Source organism: Dermacentor andersoni, chromosome 6, assembly GCF_023375885.2.
Source record: "Dermacentor andersoni chromosome 6, qqDerAnde1_hic_scaffold, whole genome shotgun sequence".
NCBI classification, from domain to species: Eukaryota; Metazoa; Arthropoda; class Arachnida; order Ixodida; family Ixodidae; genus Dermacentor; species Dermacentor andersoni.
Window position 1 is genome coordinate 153,417,652 of NC_092819.1, and position 16,340 is coordinate 153,433,991.

Consider the following 16,340-nt stretch of genomic DNA (forward strand, 5'->3'; position numbering starts at 1 on the left):
AGATCAATGTGAACATGCAGTTTAATTGATCGGTCAACTCCTTTGTTTGTCTGGCCATTTAATGTCTCAATTGTTTTTTTGGCCTATCATGCCTTGAGTTAGTTGCCATTTCACAACGCAGAATATGAATGAACCAGGAAAAACAAGTAAGAATAGGAAAAGAAAACCGCCACTTGGAAGGCGATTCGTTTACAACAAAAATGTAGACAGGAAAGTGACGTTCGTCAGATACCTGTCGCAAAAAGATAGTGACGTCAATGCATGCCAAGGTGCTTTGAATACCAAGGATCATTTTCCAATCCCTCCAGGCGCTGCCATCCACGTTTATGTATCCTGCTCCTGGAGGAAGTGACGACAGCCGGAAGCTCCCGCAGTTCCTTAATCAGGCCAGGTGCAGTTCCCGCCGAATAACTGAGTAATACACCCAATAACCCCGTTACCCAGAAACATGCACGCTGAATTTCATCAGCAACGTAGATATGAAGAAGTTTGAGCCCTGCACAAACGATAGGAAGCCCTTGACGGGATAGCCAACTTGGATGAGGCGTAATAGCCTAATAGAAAAAAAAACATGTCCATTCCCATAAGAGACAATGCACATCGCACAGTAGCGGGGGCCTTGATCCGAGCCTCGGAAGCGAAAACCACTGAGGAGGTGGCCATCGCCATGGCAGTATGCTCCACTACAGCCAATACCTTAGGCAATGATTCGAAAGCGCCTATCGCAAATTTTGCGAAGGGCTTTGTCGCCCCTTAAGCCACGAAAATTCCAAGCAAAACAAAAAATTCTAGACTGGTGCAGCTCACTGGGACACCAGCCCACTCAGCTTTGCGTCGAAATGAAACTGCCCATAGCATATTTCGAGGATTCGGTAGCCGAGCGACAGGAGTGCTGCCGGAGGGTGTGAGGACTGAACGTTCGTTAGCGACTAGAGACATCGTACATCACTTCTGCATATTGAGGGCTCTGTATCCAGCATCGGACAAATGTCGAAACTAAAGACAAGAAGCACCCAGGCGAAGGGTGCAGATTTACGCTCTTACTGGTTTGTCCCTAGTAAAGTATATATTTATCCAGATCAATATACTAACTTATGTGTTAAATGCCAAGGACCAGCAAAGGTTTTCCATATCGTCTCGGTATGCGCCAAGGAGGACCGAAGAAAAGTAACTACTCCCGAGGAGTTGGGGCCCATGTTACTCAAGCTGAGAAAGTTTCATCCAAGAGCGGGTCATTGTATGGGGGGAGGAAACCGCCATGTTGTAAGGACTCACGGCTGCTTGACAACGCCACCTTCGGCACTATAAAATCCCACCATTGCCAAATAATGTTTCTGCTCAATCACTCACTCGCAGCGCATAGCGCCCGTGCATTGAAACTGGTAATCACAAAGGCATTGCCACGTTGATATTCTGTGCTAGCGCGCAGGTGCAGGTGACAAATTGTGATCGAAACGAGTGGTGCAAGCAACACCATCCGAATGTCTCTCAATAAGGTTGCGTCATCTAGTTCACGCATATGCAAGCGCATCCAATCACGCACCATAAATTTTACACAAATTTTATTAATAGCCGTCTGACCTTTTAAATGAAATATCTGGAATGAACATCACACATTGTTAATGCGCACATGCTAGGTGTAAATGCTTGATTTTCGCACCATAGTTTAATTATTTTTTGCGTTACCAAAATGAGAGGTAATGACATATCAGCGTCATAGCGATTGCCACTTTTTTCTGTCCAGTATTTCTCTAGAGTAAATATAATAAGTCTTTACCTGTTCCTCGTCTGTTTGACCTCTTTTCCGCACATGCTCTATGGTCAGAGGATCGACGTAACAAGTGCATTTGCGTTTTAACCATAAGCTGAGTAGCTTTTTATCTGCGGTGAATGACTATTCAGATGGACCAACTGGAGACGGAGAAAAAAGAAATTCGTTAATCTCGTACAGGCATAGAATCGCGCACAATATGGAAAAGGTCTCCCCGCATGTCAACGCCAAAGTTGTCTTCTCTGCCCCTGAAAAATCAGGCAACCTTTGCAAAGCGACCGTGCCAGCCTCTAGGCTCAAGATAGATTGCCTTATCATACACAAGAATAAATTTATAGATTGCACAAACAACATGGTATGTGGAATCACCCTGTCCTGTGGTAAATATTACATCGGACAGACGGGCCGATGCGTAAATGAAAGGCTGAAAAGCACATGTACAATGTTGACAGCGCAAAACAGGTTGGCTTTCTGCCCACTCCTGCATCAGCGGATGTAAGCCAAGATGTAAAAACATGTAGTAGAATCACAAAACACAAAGATCGTGTCACGCGTGATATAATGGAAGCGGGAAACATTGTATGTTTAAAGGATGGGTGCGTGAGCACCCCTTTTGTCAGGCTATCTGAGAAGGTCAGATACTTAGGGCTATCACTACGATGAATTTTGGCTTTGTCATGGCGCTCTGTGCATGGTTGGTGTGGTAGTGTGGCTATACAACTTGCGATGGTTTCTGAAAGGAAAATAAACCGTTGGAAGTCAGCACTCTGTTGTGTATTCTGTCCCTTCTGCTGTCGTTGCGCGGTTATTCAAAATTTAAAGCAGAAATGCGCCTGGAGTGTCTATGTATTTGGTATCGCAATAAAAAGAGCGTCACGCCGCCGCTTCGCCGAACCGGCCTATCTCTGTAGAACCGTGCAACAAGAAGGCAAAATTCAACATGGGAAATACCCTCGCCAAGTTTTGGTTACGCAAACAAGAGATAGATAGTGAGCACGAAGAAGACAGTGAAAGTCATCAGTTTTATTTAGTAGACAACACGCATTTACGTTTAGAAACGTCAATCGGCAGTTAGATTGCAGTCTATTGAACTGCTGGTGGCGAGATGTCTGGTTGTCTTTACAATGAATTTTTTTTTGGCATCGTCCCATTGTAGCGATTGTTATCCATGATAAGCGAGTCGTAGTGCAATCGTGCCTTGGTGCAATTTTTCATCAAGTTAACAGAATGTTTCCATAGCTTCCTACGATTTTCGCGCACGCCTAGAGAAAAATCTTCGCTAATGGAAACCAGGGATCTGTTTAGTTTAAGCGAGTTTTTTAGTATTTGAACCTTGGTCTCGTAGTCTATCAGCCTGAATATTATAGGCCTTCCTTTGTCCGGATTACGTGTTCGAAGTCTCTGGCAGCGCTCGCTATCATCACATTTGACTTCCACCTTAGTTGGCAAGTCAGTTACTGATATAAACAGATGATTAGTACTTTAGGTTGGTCGTTCAGGAAAGCCATAAATTACTATGTTACGTCGCAAACGATTTCTAAGCTATTCGTTTTTTAGAGAAATTTTACACACAGCTTCCTGAAGGTGTGTGACTGCATGCTCGAGATTTCGTGCGGGCTGTACGGGCTCGAGATTTTGTACGGGTTTTTAGTGACGACAGCTGCCACAGATTCTAATTACAAGTGAAATCAAATCAATCTTTATTTTTCAGCAAAATAAACGAAACTGGATGGTGATTTTGGGCTAAAAGCTACGAGAGTAGCTTGACGGGGCCCAAAAGGCCTTACATGGCAATATCAGCTTGGCACATTATCAAACACTGTAGTAGATATATACATATATGTTAGGCAAAAACATAATAGCCATGACTGCATAATAAATAACTATGTCATAGTGCACAATAGTAATGACTGCAAATGCATATTTGCAGTAGAGAAAAACATGCGTTTCTGCAAGACAATGGAAACGGAACTGAAACATAATATCATAACTGAACGAAATATTCTCTCAATTGCTTCCTATTGTAACTTGCCATATTTACATATTTGTTGAGAATAAACGGTAAGTTGCAGGCTAGCGCTTGGTGTTGTAGCGGTATGTACGGAAATGTGGAATAGTCCATTTGTTAGATTTCCTTGTGGTTAGCTTAGGCTCACGGTGTTCTAAGCATGCTAGACGTTCAATGAAGTTCTTTACTAATGTGTCAGAAAATTGCATCACATATAATAAACGGTATGTGTAAAGGTGATCTACTCTGACAATATTAAACAATTTATATGCATCCTCAGTTGCAGACAAAGATTCCAGGCTTCCGATGTGATGAATAATTTTTTTTCTGTAATATCAAAAGTCTGTTGATATTGGCTTTACACCCAACCAATGCACAGTAGTTTGGGAGTGAATTGAAAAGTGCGTAAATATCTGTAGTTTTGCGAAGGCTGGCAGCATCCCACGACAACGGCATAGTACGCCTGTCACAGAGGATAGTTTTTTACATAGATAGCTTACATGTGTATCCCAAGTTAAAGTAAATGAAAAATGAACATCAAGAATTTTGTAACTGTCAGCAATCCCTATTTCTCGATCGTAAAAAATTATGTTATGGTTCAATGTTGCCTTTTTGTTTTTCGCATGAAATATCATAACGTTTGTCTTTGTTGCATTAACCTTAAGTTGATTTTCCTTAGCATATATAGATAGCTTCTTCAGTAGATCGTTACATTGTGATAATAACTGATTTATATCAGATCCTTCCATTAAAATGGTGCTGCCGTCTGCATATATAATAAATTTTGCCCTTCTGTCTAAATCTACGGAATTATTATTACAGATGCTAAACAAAAGTGGCCCCAGCACACTCCCTTGTGGTACCCCAAATTTATTGTGTAAGAGGGTTGAGGTTTCGCCATTTACACATGTGCACTGTACGCGTTTACTGAGATATGATTGTAATACATTTAAGTAATTACCACGTACACCATAAGACTGCAATTTGCTGAGTAGTGTAGAATGATCAAGGCAGTCAAAAGCCTTGCTAAAATCCACAAACAGGGTAAGCGTAAACATGTTCTTTTCTATGTTTTGTCGGATGTATTCCTTTAATGAAAGTAGAGCTGTCTCTGTTGATCTCCCTTTCCTGAAGCCGAACTGTGCATTTGTTAAAACCCCATACTTGCCGAGAAATTTTATCATGCGAGAGAATAACATTTTTTCGAGACCCTAAGAAAAAACAGGCAATACAGATATTGGCCTATAGTTACTCGGTGCCACTGTGATCACCACCTTTAAAGATTGCTGAAACCCTGGCACCTTTCATAGGTCCTGGGAAGCTTCCCGATTGCAACACTAGGTTAAATATATGTGCCAGTAAATTAGAAATGTAACATAAACAGTATTTTATGGGCTTTACCTGTAGATTTTCAATATCGAGTGCTTTGCTATTTTTTAAGCTAGCGAAGGCACTGTAAACTTCACATTCATCAATGGGCTGCATAAAAATGGCTTGCTGAACAGTGTTAATTATACCTTTGGCGGTAGAGGGAGTAGTTGTGGGATCGACGTATGCGAGGGGGGTAATAACAAAGTCCTCGCTGAAAAAAAAAAAAAAAAAAATCTGCAAGTGATTTACCGCTGACTACGGAACCGTTTACCTAAATTTACCTAAATGTTCATTGAATGCCGCGAACCTAGAACTGAGGGTTGCCAATTCAGTGCCAATTGTACTCTGGCTGGCAAGAAGGTCACCTAGCATTTTTTTTTTGTTTAAGCGGGACCTGGTTTACTCTCAATGGCCCCAAACAACTGTAGCAATATCTTTAAAAAATAGGGAATACTGCACTGTCGATTTAATCAAAGATGGCGGAGACCTCATGCTTAAAAAGCTTGCGGCCCTTTATACGAAACATCTCACGACTTCAAGGGTCCCAGAGAACTAGAATAATCAGAAAAATATACTAATCTAATACAAAATCAAAGCAATGCGAAATCAACGAGTACAGGAGGGTTACGTCAATATATTGGATACCGACGGATATTCCCCAGCTACCTCAATTCTCCTCAAGAAAAGTAGGAAGGTACCTATAAAGACAGGAGTCAGAGAAGGAGACACAATCTCTGAAATGATATTCCCTGCATGCTTCGAAGAAGTGTTCAAGCTATTAAACTGGGAAGGCTTAGGAGTAAAAGCGAATCGCGAATATCTCAGCAACCTTCGGTTTGCAGATGACATTGTCCTGTTCAACAACACTGCGGACGCGTTACACCAAATGATTGAGCACCTTAACAGAGAGAGTGTCAAAGCAGGGTTGAATATGCAGAAAACAAAGATAACGATCAATAGCCTGGCAAGGAAACAAGCGTTCAGGATCACCAGTTAGCCTTTACAGTCTGTGAAGGAACACGTTTGCATTGGTCAATTACTCGCAGGGGACCCTGATCATGAGAAGCAAATTTGCAGAAATATAAAATGGATTGTGGCGTATACCATAGACATTATCAAATCCTGACTGGAAGCTTACCACTATCCTTAAATAGAAAGGTGTAAAATCAGAGCGTTTTACCGGGACTAACATGCTAGCATAAACTTGGAGACTGACGAAGTAGCTGGAGGATAAGTTAAGGACCTCACAAAGAGGGATGGAATGAAGAATGTTAGGCGTAACATTTAGAGACAGGAAGAAAGCGGTGTGGATCAGAGAGCAAACGGGGATAACCGATATTCTACTTTACATTAAAGAAAAGAAATGGCGCCGGGCTGATCTTGTAATGCGTAAATTAGATAAGCGGTGCAGCATTAGGGTTACAGAATGGGTGCCAAGAGAAGGCAAGCACAGTCTAGGAAGGCAGAAGACTAGATTGGGCGATGAAATTACGAAATTCTCAGGCTCAAGTTGGAATCGGTTGGCGCAGGACAAGGGTAATGGGTGATCGCAGGCCATTTCCTGCACTGGATATAAAATTGGCTGATGATAATGATGAATATTGCGCACCAGACACTCGGAAAACATAGTACGTGCCTGGTCCGGCAGCAGTAACACAAAGCAATGATCAAGTAGAGCCTCTATAACACTTACAGACGTATTTTGAACCTACCTGTAAGGCGAAAAGAACACATTTGATGCGACTAAACGACATGTCACTGCCGCACCCACTGAAGAGGAGCGCCCTGATAGCTGGTTTTATAATGGTTAATGTGCAGGTACATCTCGTTGTGCGTTCGAGCAATGCGCAGCAGGGTCACTCCATCAGATGAGACCCCGCGAATTTAGAATTGTCAAAAAAGAAAGCAGACGTGCTGCAGTACGGTTGCGGAAGAGCGCATGTACCTATGTATGGTATGAAAAACTTTATTTTGGTCCTGAGGGATCAGTCTGGGACTGATGCGGGCCGCTCCCACGTCGGTACAGAGAGGCCGAGCCCCTCTGCCATCACACGGGCCCTCTGGACAGCCCTGAGTTGGTCCGCCAGCACTTCACTGTGCAGCATGCGCTGCCACCACTGTTCACCTCGAGAGCCATCACCGGCCAACGCCAAGCAGCGCCACAGCATGTGTTGTAAATCGAGCAAACCCCCACACTTACTACAATAGACTGAAACCCCGCAGTCCGGATTAATTTTATTCATGATGACCGGGTTAGGGTACGTTCGTGTCTGCAGAAGCCTTAATGTAACCGCCTGCGGCCTATTTAATTTAGGATGTGGCAGCGGGAATGCCCTGCGCCCTAAGTAATAGTGCTTGGTGATGTCGTTGTAGGTTAACAGTTGGTCCCTGTACTCAGGAGCGGGAGATCCAGCCCCTTCAGGGAGTACACGGCACACTAATCCTCGTGCCTCCCTGTGCGCCACCTCGTTGAGGTTACGCGGGGCTCCCTCCACTGTCCCCATGTGCGCTGGGAACCAAGTAACTGTATGCGAAGTGATATCCCTACCCTGTAGCAGTCTGTTAGCCGGTTTCGCAACAAGTCCTCTCGAGAAGGCTGTGATCGCAGATCGCGAGTCGCTAAACACCAAAACTCTTCTTGAATCAATTAGTGCTAGAGCAATAGCCACCTGTTCAGCAACCCCCGGATCTTTGGTATAAATGGAAGCAGCATTTCTAACGCTCCCTTTGCCATCTACCACCACCACCGAATAAGCATTTTTACCATTAATCCATGCGGCGTCAACAAACGCAGACTGTTCCTCCTGATCCTTTGCCTCTCGCAACAAAGCCCTAGCTCTCGCGACCCGCCTCCCTACATTGTGCACGGGGTGCACATTCCGCGGAAACGGACGAACCATGATATTTGCCCTAAGGTTCACGTTCAACTCGTGTAGGGGCGCCCTATCGTAAGACACAGCCACGGCTTCTTCAATTGACTCTAAAATATACCTACCCGCTGGTGTACCTAGCAACCGCTCCCTCTGCGCGGTACGTTGAGCCTCAGCAATTTCATCTAAGGTGTTATGCAAACCCAGTTGTAACAACATATCGTTTGACGTAGTCATAGGCAGACCAAGCGCAGCATTGATGGCTTTTCTGATTAATGCTTCCAATTTATTTTTCTCCCCCCTATTCCAATTTAGCATAGCTGCCACATACGAGAAATGACACATAATAAATGCGTGAACTAAGCGCATTGCACCTTCTTCTCCTAAACCCCTATGCCTATTAGAGATCCTTCTTATAAGTCTTATGGCCTCCTCCGTCTTCTTGGTAATACGCTGAATAGTTCTAATATTCGATCCGTTTGCTTCAAGTACAAAACCCAGGACCCTGACTGCGTCAACTTTGGGTATCACCGACGCTTCCCTAGTATGAATTCTAATGCAAGGCTCAACTTCCGGTACCCAACCCCTCGGCCTACGACCTAGCTTCTTAGATTTGAAGATCAACAACTCCGACTTTTTAGTGCAGCACTTGAGCCCCATGAGACCCAGATACTCCTCCGTAAGCGTTACCACCTGCTGCAGCCTAGCCTCAAGCTCTCCATCACTACCACCGACACTCCATATAGTAATGTCATCCCCGTAGATAGAACAGCCAATATCCTGGAAAGTGTCCAGTCTATTAGCCAACTTCGACATCGCCAGATTGAATAACATAGGCGAGAGTACGGATCCCTGTGGAGTACCACAGCAACCCAATTTAAAGAGTTCCGACTTTATCTCCCCAAACCTGAGACATGTCCTTCTATCCGTAAGGACCGATGATCGAGGGGTAATTATCAAACTGATTCTCGGGGTAAAATAGGCCATGCAGGGATGAAACGTGATACTTGCAATATTGGCTACTGGAAACGACGGCAGTCTTTAAGGCGAAAAGACGTTTGTTTTAACCGAACAATATGCCGCCGCCGGACCCCGGAATTGATGTACTAATTGCTTAGTGCGAAATTCACGTAGACGTGACTTTCGTATGCGCGGGATCGATGAGGTGGCGGATTAGATGCCAGGAATCGTGCTTGCCCAACTGCATGTTTAGACGGGTGAAAAGGAACACCTGCTGCCACGGCGCCACGTCATGCTCGCCCTCGCTCTCGAAAGCCTATGTTATCCACACGTTTCTTGTCCGTGCGAATTATCACCTGCGTTCTAACTTCTCCTCGGTAATCGCTATTAAGAAATAAATGCATAAAGAGAGGAAATTCAAGAGAAGAAACTTTGGTGGCAGTGAGCTTCGAATCCACGAGCCCACGCTCAGAAGCCGAGTGCCTTGCTCGCTGGGATAAGCCAGGCCTGTGCACTCTCCTTCAGGGCATCATGCTACTTGGACCGAAATTCTCATTGCCAAGCCCAGCGAGACGAAAGTGGTGACATCAAAATCACATAGGCTTACTCGGGAGAGTCCCTATTTGATTTTACGGCAGTCGCGCAAGGTAGCTTGACATCACGGATCAAAGTGCACCGGTCTTGTGCTATGTAGGAGACGTTGTCTAAGCGTCTGGACACGCTCGCTTGGCGTCGAGGGTTTTATAACTCGAAGGACCGCTCAGCGGCGTTCAAATGGACATTAATGCTTTCGCATTCACAACTCATAGGAAGTGCTTAGGCCTCCTCGGATTTTCGTTTTCGTAATAGGAAATCAGCAGTTCGTCACGTTTATGAGCTTCCGGTGTTTAGTAAAATTGCGATTACACTATAGCGTGCCACTTAGTAGTTCAAACGATGAAGGTATGAGCCCCCGATGCCTGTTCAATTTTCTCTCTTTTTTTGTCTTGTTGCTCGCCGTGTATGTGGATAACGTACGTCGCACCGAAACGACTCTCCTTTGCGCTTGTTTACAGCTATCTATTCTGTTAGCTTGCGTTAGAGACGCCTTTGTGGCTTGGATATTAAGGCCTTTATTAATGATTAGTTAGACGCGGATTAGCGTTGCAGTTTATTTTACATAACTGGGCACTAAAAAATTCTGGCTGTTTTGTGAGTCTACGCGTAGCTAATACTTGCGACATTATTAGGCACCTGAAAACTGTTGTAGCAACAAATCTCAACAACAGCAGTAGCTGTGATATTCATGACATTCAAATTCGGCAAGCTAAGCATGTAGCTGAAGTTATCGCCCCCATACTTGCCCACATCTTTAACATCTGTTTAGTAACTGCAGTTTTTCCGAAAGAAATGCAATTAGCGAAAGTGGTTGTCCCCTTTACAAAAGGAAATCGAAATGTTCTTGGTAATTACAGGCCTATCTCAATTCCGCCAGTGTTCTCAAAAGCCTTTGAAAGAGTGCTTCATCTAAGACTGTCCAACTTCATTCATAAATTTAACCTTCTAACACCATTTAAGTTTGGCTTCTGCAAAGGCAAATTACCTGAGTCTGCATTGCTCGAACATAAAGAATATATAATAACATAATAACACAACTAGAACACAAAGGTATTGTCATTGGTGTGTTTGTGAACTTTTCAAGGGCTGTTGACATCGTGGATCATAAAATCTTGCTAAATAAATTGCAGCGCTATGATTTCCAAGGGAGAGCACTATCATTCTTGAAGTCCTATCTATCATTTAGGCAAGAAGTTTTAACTAATGGTATACAGTCTGGGCCGTAACCTCTCACATGCGGTGTCCCTCAAGGTAGTACGCTAAAACCTTTACTGTTCGACATCTATATAAACGATATAATAAATATTGTCACGTGGTGGTGACGTAGAAGAACACAGTAGCAATACTGTGAACGAGAAAACTAGCTTTTATTGGGCGAACTTGTGCCCACAAAACAGGCTACACTTATAGCACAACGAAAGCGGCGAACACAGTCGGCGATCGTCGGAAATCTGCTCAGCGGGTCAAGCGCGTCGGCTTTTATACAGCAGTCGTCGAATGTTCCAGACTAATCGCTGGGACCCGCGCGTATTCCACAATGTTCTACGCCATTCGCGTCAGGCGATGAAATCAGATAACATAAGGTTCGGCGACAACAGACAGCCGGGTAGAATCATCGATAACTTTCCAGAAACGTCGGATACATGCAGGCGCGTCCGTCGCTGTGCGATTACAGTTGTTAAGCGGCGAAACGTGGTCGCCCGGTAAAGATAAGTACACGTGTCATTACCCCCCTCTTAAAAAGCATCGCCCCGATGCTGCTAACAAACGAAAGTAACAAAGAAAAACACTCGTAGCAAAGAAAACAACAAACTAAGGAAGTTCATCAGCGTCCGTAAAATGGTTTAAGGCGCACCACGTGGACCACTTCAGATCGTGCGCGGCGCCGCTGTGAGTGCGAAATGCCGTCTGGCACGACCTCATAGTCTAGTGCGCCAATACGTCGGATGACCTTGTAGGGTCCGAAATAGCGTCGCAGCAGCTTCTCACTGAGTCCTCGCCGGCGTATCGGGGTCCATACCCAAACACGGTCGCCGGGCTGGTACTCGACGAAGCGTCGTCGGAGGTTGTAGTGTCGGCTGTCGGTACGCTGCTGGGTCTTGATCCGTAGGCGGGCGAGCTGTCGGGCTTCTTCGGCGCGCTGGAGATAGGTAGCGACGTCAAGATTCTCCTCGTCAGTGACGTGCGGCAGCATGGCGTCGAGCGTCGTCGTCGGGTTCCTGCCGTAAACCAACTTGAATGGAGTGATCTGTGTAGTTTCTTGCACCGCCGTGTTGTAGGCGAAGGTGACATACGGCAGGACCGCGTCCCACGTCTTGTGCTCGACGTCGACGTACATCGCTAGCATGTCGGCGAGGGTCTTATTCAGCCGCTCCGTAAGACCATTCGTCTGCGGATGGTAGGCCGTTGTCCTCCTGTGCCTTGTCTGACTGTAGTTCAGAATGGCTTGAGTGAGCTCCGCTGTAAAGGCCGTTCCTCTGTCGGTGATGAGGACTTCTGGAGCACCATGTCGCAACAGGATGTTCTCGACGGAAAATTTAGCCACTTCGGCTGCGCTGCCTTTCGGTAGAGCTTTAGTTTCAGCGAAGCGGGTGAGATAGTCCGTCGCCACGACAATCCACCTATTTCCGGAAGCTGATGTCGGAAACGGTCCCAACAAGTCCATCCCGATCTGCTGAAAAGGTCGGTAAGGAGGCTGGATCGGCTGTAGTAATCCCGCTGGTCTTGTCGGTGGTGTCTTGCGTCGCTGACAGTCGCGGCATGTCTTGACGTAACGGGCGACATCGGTGGTTAGGCGCGGCCAGTAATACCTTTCTTGTATCCTCGATAGCGTCCGGGAGAAACCGAGGTGCCCAGCGGTCGGATCGTCATGTAGGGCGTGCAGTACTTCTGGACGTAGCGCCGACGGAACAACAAGAAGGTAGTTGGCGCGGACTGGTGAGAAGTTCTTCTTCACGAGTAGGTTGTTTTGAAGCGTGAACGAAGATAATCCACGCTTAAATGCCCTTGGGACAACGTCGGTGTGCCCTTCCAAATACTCGATTAGGGCTTTTAGCTCCGAGTCTCCTCGTTGCTGTTCGGCGAAGTCTTCCGCGCTTATTATTCCAAGGAAGGCGTCGTCATCCTCGTCATCTTGCGGCGGCGGGTCAATGGGGGCGCGGGATAGGCAATCGGCATCTGAGTGTTTTCGTCCGGACTTGTAGGTTACAGTGATGTCGTATTCTTGTAGCCTGAGGCTCCACCGTGCCAGCCGTCCTGAGGGGTCTTTTAGGTTAGCTAGCCAACACAACGCGTGATGATCGCTGACCACCTTGAATGGCCTCCCATATAGGTAAGGGCGAAATTTCGCTGTGGCCCAAACGATGGCGAGGCATTCCTTTTCGGTTGTAGAATAATTGCCTTCTGCTTTTGACAATGATCGGCTAGCGTAAGCTATCACGTGTTCATGTCCATCTTTTCTCTGGACTAGGACGGCACCGAGGCCTAGGCTACTGGCGTCAGTGTGTATTTCGGTATCGGCGTGCTCGTCGAAGTGCGCAAGTACGGGCGGCGACTGCATGCGTCGTTTGAGTTCTTGAAATGCGTCGCCCTGTGGCGTTTCCCACTTGAACTCGACGTCACATTTAGTTAGCTGTGTCAGCGGCTCAGCGATGCGTGAAAAGTTCTTGACAAATCGCCTGTAGTAGGCACACATGCCAAGAAATCTACGCACTGCCTTCTTGTCGGTGGGCTGCAGGAACTTTGCGATGGCAGCTGTTTTCTGCGGGTCGGGGCGTACTCCGGATTTGCTGATGACGTGGCCTAGGAATAGAAGCTCATCGTAAGCGAAGCGGCACTTTTCTGGCTTCAGAGTGAGCCCTGATGACTTGATGGCCTCTAGTACTGTGGCAAGCCGCCTAAGGTGATCGTCAAAATTTTCGGCGAATACAACGACGTCATCCAAGTAAACGAGACAGGTCTGCCACTTCAATCCTGCTAAAACCGTGTCCATCACGCGCTGGAACGTTGCAGGCGCCGAGCACAGTCCAAATGGCATAACCTTGAACTCGTAGAGGCCGTCTGGGGTGATGAAGGCGGTCTTTTCACGATCTCTTTCGTCGACTTCTATTTGCCAATAGCCAGACTTGAGGTCCATCGAGGAGAAGTATTTAGCGTTGCAGAGCCGATCCAATGCGTCGTCTATCCGTGGGAGAGGGTATACGTCCTTCTTCGTGATCTTGTTCAGACGACGATAATCGACGCAGAAACGAAGGGTTCCGTCCTTTTTCTTCACCAGCACAACAGGAGATGCCCACGGGCTTTTCGACGGCTGGATGATGTCGTCGCGCAGCATTTCGTCGACTTGTTCTCTTATAGCTTCACGTTCTCGCGGCGAAACTCGGTAAGGGCTCTGGCGAAGTGGTCGAGCGTACTCCTCGGTGATTATGCGATGCTTGGCGACTGGTGTTTGTCGAATCCTCGATGACGTCGAAAAGCAGCCTTTGTATCGCCGGAGCAGACTTCTGAGCTGCTGTTGCTTAATCACGGGGAGACTTGGATTAATGTCTTAGTCTGGTTCGGCAACCATGGTCGTCGGGGTAGATGCGGCGGAATCCGAGAGGACAAACGCATTGCTGTTTTCCAGAATTTCCTCGATGTATGCGATTGTCGTGCCCTTGTTGATGTGCTTGTACTCCTGGCTGAAGTTTGTCAGCAACACTTTCGTGTTTCCTCCGTGCAGTCGAGCGATCCCTCTTGCGACGCAAATTTCACGGTCTAGCAGTAGACGTTGGTCGCCTTCGATGACACCTTCTAAGTCAGCGGGTGTTTCGGTGCCGACCGAAATAACAATGCTGGAGCGAGGCGGGATGCTCACCTGATCTTCGAGCACACTCAAGGCGTGGTGACTACGAGGGTTCTCCGACGGTATCGCATGGTCTTCCGACAGAGTTATTGACTTCGACTTCAGGTCGATGACTGCGCCGTGTTGGTTGAGGAAGTCCATGCCGAGAATGACGTCTCGTGAACACTGTTGGAGGATAACGAAGGTGACAGGGTAAGTCCGGTCGTGAATGGTAATTCTTGCCGTGCACATTCCAGTCGGCGTTATGAGGTGTCCTCCGGCGGTACGAATTTGAGGGCCTTCCCACGTAGTCTTAACTTTCTTCAACTGGGCGGCGATGTGTCCGCTCATGACGGAGTAATCAGCCCCTGTGTCGACTAAGGCGGTGACTGCGTGGCCGTCGAGAAGCACGTCGAGGTCGGTGGCTCTTTGTCTTGCATTACAGTTCGGTCTTGGCGTCGGATCACGACTGCGTCGCGTTGACTTGTGGCTGGTATGTGACGTCGTCAGGTCGTCTTTCGTCGTCGCATTCTTTCCTTCCAGACTTCGTCGGGACGGTGGCGTGTCGTTATGTCGTCGAGGTAGTTTCTTCGGCGTCTTCGTCGGCGGCGGAGGATCTTCGACAGTTCGACGGACAGCAACCGCACCTCCATCGGTTGCTGCTTTTAGTTTTCCGGATATGGGCTCGCTGACCGGCCCCGAGCTGGGCCAGTGTATGGTCGGCGCTGCGGCGACAGGTAGCGGCCTGGTGATGGTGAACGCGACGGTCGTCGAGAACTCCACTGAGTAGCCGCGAGGTAGTCAGCGATATCGCGAGGGCGTTCACCTTGCTGCGGGCGCGGAGCGTTGACGGCGAAACCTCGCAGTCCCATTTCCCGGTATGGACATCGTCGGTAGACGTGACCCGCTTCCCCGCAGTGGTAGCAGAGCGGGCGGTGGTCAGAAGCGCGCCAAACGTCGGTCTTCCTCGGGTAGCTCCGCTGGGCGACGGGTGGGCGCGCTGTCGGCGGCGGCGGCGCTGGTCGACGGAATTGCGGCGTTACAGGGCCCTGGCGCGGTCGCTGAGGAGGGCCTTGACGGCGTACGACGGCGGCGTAGGTCATCGCTTGCGGCTCAGGCTGCGGCGATTCAGGGGCTACTCCAAGTTGTTGTTGGAGTTCCTCACGCACGGCGTCGGCAATCGTAGCCACTTGAGGCTGTGATGATGGGAACAGCTTTTGTAGCTCCTCCCTCACGACAGCTCGGATAGTCTCGCGTAGGTCGGCGGTGGCCAGTGACTGAACTCCGGCGTAGTTTGTCGAGTTCGTGCGGCGGTCGAATTGCCGGTTCCGCATTTCGAGTGTCTTCTCAATGCTCGTGGCCTCGCGAAGGAACTCGTCGACAGTCTTCGGTGGGCTTCGTACCATTCCGGCAAAAAGTTCCTCCTTTACGCCACGCATGAGTAGGCGGACTTTCTTTTCCTCGGACATTTCCGGGTCGGCGTGGCGGAATAGGCGGCTCATTTCTTCTGTAAAAATCGCGGTGGTCTCATTTGGTAGTTGCACCCGGGTTTCTAATAGCGCTTGGGCTCGTTCTCGGCGTACAACGCTTGCGAATGTCTGCAGGAAGCCGCTTCGGAATAGCTCCCAGGTCGTCAAGGTGGCTTCTCGGTTCTCGAACCACGTCCTGGCAGCGTCTTCCAATGCGAAGAAGACATGTCGCAGTTTGTCGTCGCTGTTCCACTTGTTAAAAGCAGCGACCCTCTCGTATGTCTCAAGCCAGCTTTCCGGGTCCTCGAACGTTGAACCGCGGAACGTCGGAGGCTCCCTGGGCTGCTGCAGCACGATGGGAGATGCTGGGGCTGCCATTGGGGTGGACTTGGTGGTGATCTTCCTGGTTTCAGGCAAAAGTCCGTGCTCCGGGGGCAGTTGTTGAAGACGGCGGCTTGCTCGATGGTCCGGG